Genomic DNA, 6,505 nt, shown 5'->3' with positions numbered 1-6,505 from the left:
GTTGTAGGTTTCGCGAGAAGCTGAATGCAGTTTGCAAGTAATTTGCGGTATTGTACAATATGATTATGCCCTTACTGCGGATTGAGTGTCGCGTGGAGGCTGAGAGAGGAGGCATACAACACCGCGTTTGTTCTTCTGATTTCCTTAGTTTATCCCAGCTAGGGTTTTTGAATTTATTTAACCCGACTTGAAGTAGTTTGAACTTTCAGATGGTCTTCCACTTAACATACGGCCAAGTTTAGATATTTTTAGTTTCCGTGATATATGGCGATCATAAGGCACGTTTAGAGGGTCTTCACGGCGAGCTCAGCGTTCACACATTTCTATTGATACGGGGTTGTCATGCAACCCCATCATTTTAGTGATCCTCTGCGGATCATCACAGTGCGAGGATCATTATTCCAGATTAGATCATATCAACAGGTACCCTGGCAATCTGTCCATCTTTAAGAGAGATGAAGGACAGAGGTATGGCAAAATATGACTTTCTCTCTGTATACAATACTGTACATATTACACGCACACAAATAGGAGAGAGGGTCCTCTCGGTGTGGTGTAGTAATTAGAGCTGTTCTACGATTCCCATTTTTAGTTCACTGGGCGGCTTTGGACCAATCGCCATCTCTTAGCTGAACCTACCGCACAGGGTGGGTTGTGATGACAAAATGCGGAGTTAGTTAAGGTTATAAACCCATGTGCTCTATCTTCGAGGAAAGGCAGGATACATAATTAAAACATTGTAAAGGCCCTTCCCCGTATTCCCCGACCTTATCTGCCGGCACTGTGTCTACCCCAAAATAAATGAACAGGAGCCGACGAGAGGGCGCTGGAGGAAAGCGCTCTCTTCCCCGCTTTCTATTCCGTCCCCCCGCCCCCGCCCCCGCCCCCCGTAATGGATTCCGGGCCTGGTTTGCGTCCATGGCAACCATCCCAGCAGCGCTTAACAACATTAAGGGAAGGTAGCAGAGCCGGCCTGCGTGTCGGACAGCCGGCTGATCTTAGCCCGATCCAGTATCCAGGGTAAGTGTGGGAAGGTGGATGAATCCTTTAGTTCAAGCAGGGGAGGAGCAAGGGCCCGAGCAGGTCTCCAGTCGAGTTAGACGGAAGCCATTCCCGCCGGTGTGCCCGGCTTCCCATTCGTTAGTGGGTGCATCGACTGCGGTCCATGGCGACCTTAGGAATTAATGCCCTCCAAAATGCCCTGTTCTTGGCAGTCCTGCTTAGCTCTTGTAAACTCAAGGCTGCGACTTTCTTTATGGAATCGAGCCATCTCATCGTTGGTCTTCTCTTTCCTACCTTCCCCAGCATTGTTGCCTTCTCCACTGACCCATTCGTTTACTGGTTTTGATAAACGGTGTCTGTAACCCTCCTTAATGGCGGCTTAATGGACTTGAGCTTTACCTAAGTGTTGGAATCTTAGGTATAAGGACCTCTGCTTTGTAAGCAGCAGAACAAACTTGGGCATGAGGGAAGCAACTAATATGGTGGGTGGCAGTAGCTGTCAACTTTGTCAGGTCTGGGAACCACCCGTTTCTTAACTTTCCCCCATACATTTATATGATCCCAATGCTGGTTTTGCGACCCACATTTGATCAGTCTATGATTCGGAAGTGCATCCTTAGCCATCAAATGAAGACCAGTGGTCAGGCTAGTGAGCTACTGCAGACATCCAAAAATGAATGTAGATATAATTACCATAGTGGTACAAGTACAGCAATATGTACACACACTTTTAGGTACTGTGACATCTCCTTCCTTTTAATCACATGCTTTTAGCAGAGCTCCTCCAATCAAATTAACATTTCATACAGAGCTAGATTGAAGTAATTTATCTCACTAAAATCTGGAACTTCATCTTTCAGGTACTTAAAAAATCAAAATATACTTTACTGCCTACTATACTCCCTGGAAAGTGAATCCTTGGAGGTGACACCACAATGCATCACTCCCATGTAAACCAGGGGTGGGCAGAAGGTAGATCTTCTGACATTTTGGATTTTAACTCCCAGAACCCTCTGCCAACATGGCCAGTGGCCAGGAATGCTTGGAGTTGAGTTCCAGAACAGCCAGAGATCAATGTTTTGCTCACTCTTGCTTTGTTGTTTTTTATGGTATTGATATCTTTTGTACATAAGTAGGAATGCAGCATTGGGGACAAACTATAAATGGAATCTCTTAAGTGCTTTCCCCACCCCTGCTACCTGTCCTTACTGATGAACTTCCTGACACTTGCCTTATATGCAAGCAACTAGTTGACAGAAAAGTTGGCAGCAGAGGCTTAACTATAAATGTACAGTAGATGGAGCACTTTGCAAAGCATACAGAGTCTTCTGTAGAGTTACTGAAAATATTGTGATGGATGTACTATACCATTACAGTCCTATAGGGCTATCGGACTTTCATTTAAGTGGCATTTCACTATATAATTTATTTTTTAAAGATATAGTCAGAATGATGTATTAGAGTTACATTAATTATATTTTTTTAAAGGAGTAATGAAAATGACACCCAGCACAAAATTATACGAAATGTGTGCTGAGCTATGATAGTTCCACTTGCCCAATAAGTCACTGCTTATGTCAGATCATTCTGCTTTAAAATGATGGAGGAGTAGTGCTAAGGTCATCTACCTCTGTGACTCAAAGGAAGAGCCCATGCTTTAAATGCAGACAGTCTTGGGTTCGGGGGCTAGAAAATTTCAGCCTGAAAACCTGCTAATTATCAGTGTCAACAACACTGCATTAGGTAGATCAACAATCTCATTTGGTATAAGGCTTCTTATGTTCCTTCATTGACATTGAGCCACTCCTCCTCCCTCCTAAAATCCAGACTTTGTTTGGTAACAGAAAAGAGGGAAGCGGCACTGAGAGAACACAAAGAGATTACAAATGGATGGTGATATTACTTACCATGGTTCACATGTAGTGGTAACCCAGACTGTTGATTTATATTCCTGCTTGACACCTCCTGCCACTGAAAGTGGTCAAGTCTGAATCTGTGTGTGTGTGTCCAGAGCTAGAACCCAGGAGAGTGTTAGGCAGCTTATAGCTGCTGCTGCAAGATAAGCCTGGAGTCTGAGACCAACTGATGTATGGATGGATGTATATATGTAGGAAGTATGAAGGGGATGCAGTTACTCCCCTCCCTACCCTGCACCCAGGATAAACCATAATTTCTAGATTCCATCTTTCATTAAGGAAAGCAAACATTCTCCATCCTATGTTGAAACTGAGATACGAGGCAACTGATGTGCAGTTAGAATTATGCCATTTGTTTTATGAGAAGCTAGGCTGCTCCCTCCTTTCAGTGTTGTTACTAATGTTATAAGCCTTTCTTGCATCTTCCCTGTTAAGAAGTAATTGCAGGCTTATACAAAAACAGTTTAGAAAATCAGGAGTTTCCTATAGCTGAGTTTGGACTGAGTTTTAGTAGACTATGTTTACTAAAAAAGCAAAGCAGCAAATATAGTTCCTATCTTTCTTACTCAGGTCTTGTTAATCATTTTTCCAGAGTTTATAAACACTAAGAAGCTCCCTGACAATGCTTATGTATTAAATTGATCATTATTATATCCATATAGTAGGAGTGAGGGCTAGGGCTGAGACAGTGTGGGTTTCAGAAGTACTGCAAAGTAGCCTGGCATTGTTATTCCTCCCTCTCCCTCTCCCTCTCCCTCTCTCTGTGTGTGTGTGTGTGGGGGGGGGGGGGGCGGTGTTAGAGTAGTGTGAGAGTACTCTGCAGTGTAGTCCAATGATGTTATTCAGTCACCTGGAGGGTTGGTTTTTCAAAGGAATGTTGATGGGGCTGTGAAGTTTGTTGGAGCAGCCATGCAATCTGTTAAGGACTAAAAGGGCTTGTTTTCATTAAGAGAACCTGTCATTTTTAGTGCATGCCTTGGAGCTAAGACAACATACCACCAGCTCCTTAGAGGTAAGTATTTTCTCATGGTCAGTAGTAATGAATGACCTTGTTGTGAAGGTATGAGAATCTATCGTTCATTGCCTATAAAGCAGTCTAGCAGTGGGCTGCTAGCTGAAAAGGTCACACTCCTCAATTTTAAACATGCCAGTACCCCTGCAATGGCCAGCAACCCAAGGGTCATTAAAGTATGAAAGGAATCAGGAAGAATTAAAGGCGCCAGCTTCAGGTGGAAAGACATTGTGCAATTACTAGTTCTACCCAATGGGGGGGGGAAGAGGAGGAGACCCAGGTCCTGTCTACCCAGGAGTAGACCTATGAGAGACATTTATTGTGTGCTCATAATTCCCTACTGCTTATTTAGATGTCATTTTACCCTCCAGTTTCCTTTCTGTGTCTAACCATGACTTTGGCAAGTTTTATTGGAGAAAGGAAAGTGTGGCATATTATTATGAATGTGAAGAAAGCACATATTCCGCTTGTGCATTTGTGTACCACAGTGCCATCTAGAGTTTAAATAGCAGAAAAGCAGAAAAGGAAACAGAGGCTGTGTTCAGTGGTCATAACACATGCAACCCTGCATGGTTTCTATACTTTGCATTTTTTTGCATGAATGTTCCTGGTAGATGACCAGACTCAGCTAGATGACCTGTCATTTCCCTCCCTCAGTCCTCCAGGCAGTACCCCAGGGGGCACCAAGGAAGGCACGAGGTTTCTGTGTTTTACAACTGCAGTCACTGGGTTTGGCTTGCCATGCCTGTCAAGTAGTGTCTGTTGTGCAAACAGTGCTCATGCCCTGAAGCGCAGCAGAGAGGATGAGGAAGCTGATCAGGAATCCTTGCCTTCTGCTCCAGAGGGAACATCTGGAATAGGACAGGAAGTGTCTGATCCATGCTTAGGCAAAGCTGGGGGGGGGGTGGTATCAGCTGGGTAGCACTGTGGAAAGGACCTGTACCCCTCCTTCCTTGCAGGAAGGGCAAGGATTCAATGGGCTGCAGTGGCCAGGTTGGGGACTCCTCTCTGGCAAGCAGAAGTGAGCTGGGAGTGATGGTATAGGAATCCACTGAGATGCACAGCCTCCAACTGGATTGCTCTATCAAGCTGATTCTGGCTCCTCTTGCTTGCTCACAAACTTGCTTCTTGCAAGTACCTTCAGGCACTTGCAGGGTAAACCGTACTGCTCAAGCTAAATCATACAGCTCATCATGTCACTAGGGGGAGCTGCATCAAGGCTTCAGATCCTTACAGTTGGTCACAAACAAGTTGTTCCTTAGCCACACACTTATTGGAAAGTTTTTCTTTCCACCCATTTTCTTGTTCCTCCCATCCTTCCTTTTTTCCTTGTAGGGCCCTCTTTGGCAGAGAAATCTGGGAAAGGACTACAGTTATATGTTTACAAAGAATGTGTAACCTTTTCCATATAGATTTCAACCCTATTGAAATCTCCTGTCCTCCAGTTTCTCTTTCTCTTGGCTGGTTAAAAGCTATTGGTTATACGTAGCTAAGTGGACCTTTGGTTGGGATTGTTAATGGTTCTTTGCAAGCAGGTGAGCTGGGCTGCCTATTTACTTCCAGATCCAATTCAAGGCATTGTTTATAATCTTTGAAGTCTTGCTAGGACCCTCATATTTTAAGCATTCCTCCCTCTCCCTGGGATCCCACTATCCTAATCAGCAGGCTTTGTCATTTTTACAGCAAGCATAAACATCAACAGCCCCAAGTAGAGCTTTTACACTGGTTAAGCTGTGGAACCTTCTAGAAGTACAGGTTACAACAGCTACCTTAAAAAAAACCCCTTTAAAATACTTTCTTCCTCCAGCTGTTTTTTCTCTTGCGGGGGAAAAAAAGATAATAGGCAAGTTTGCATGGTCACAGAGGGAAAGCAAATCATAGTGGCGCATTTGTCTTTCCTTCTTATTGTGAGCTATCTCGTATTAACATAATTACACTTGCTGGGTGTCAGTTCTCATGCCGCCCAAACCCAGGGAGTGTGGATAGCAGGGCTGGTTTAAATGGTTTCCGGGTGCTTTGTGAACCACTGGAGCCACCTATCCTTGCTGGCTTGTGACATAACAACCTTTGCTTGGCAATGATAATTATGTTAATTAGGTGGTTGGCAACCAGCATGGGTAGGGAGGGAAAATAAGCCAGGAGGTTTATATTCTGGTCAATATATCTCATATTTAAAAAGCAACCCAGAGATGATTTTCAGTGGGAAGAGTCAGGAGAGAAAGCCAGTGAAATGGCTCTGACAGTAGTCTTGGAATTACTAATAATTTTCTGAATTAGGATAATAATCAGAAATGGCTTGCTGGCATGAATAAAATATACCTTTATGTTATTCAAATTCTATTGAAGTCCTTATAATCAAGGAGAGAGACACAAGATTTTGGCAGTGGCTAGAAGATAGAATTGAATGAGGTTTTCATAGGAACCAATGCTACAATTGTTCATTCATTATCCTTTGTCAGAAATGCGATGATTTAGTTGACGTGAACCTCAAACCTGATTAAAAATAGTAAATGGCCACTCTGCTGAAGCTTTTCATAAGAAATAAAGAATTTAGATGTAGTTGGAATTAACATAG

The sequence above is a fragment of the Varanus komodoensis genome, unplaced genomic scaffold (assembly GCF_004798865.1).
Source record: "Varanus komodoensis strain SLA01 unplaced genomic scaffold, ASM479886v1 scaffold5, whole genome shotgun sequence".
NCBI lineage: Eukaryota > Metazoa > Chordata > Lepidosauria > Squamata > Varanidae > Varanus > Varanus komodoensis.
Note: the sequence above shows the minus strand (reverse complement) of the source record.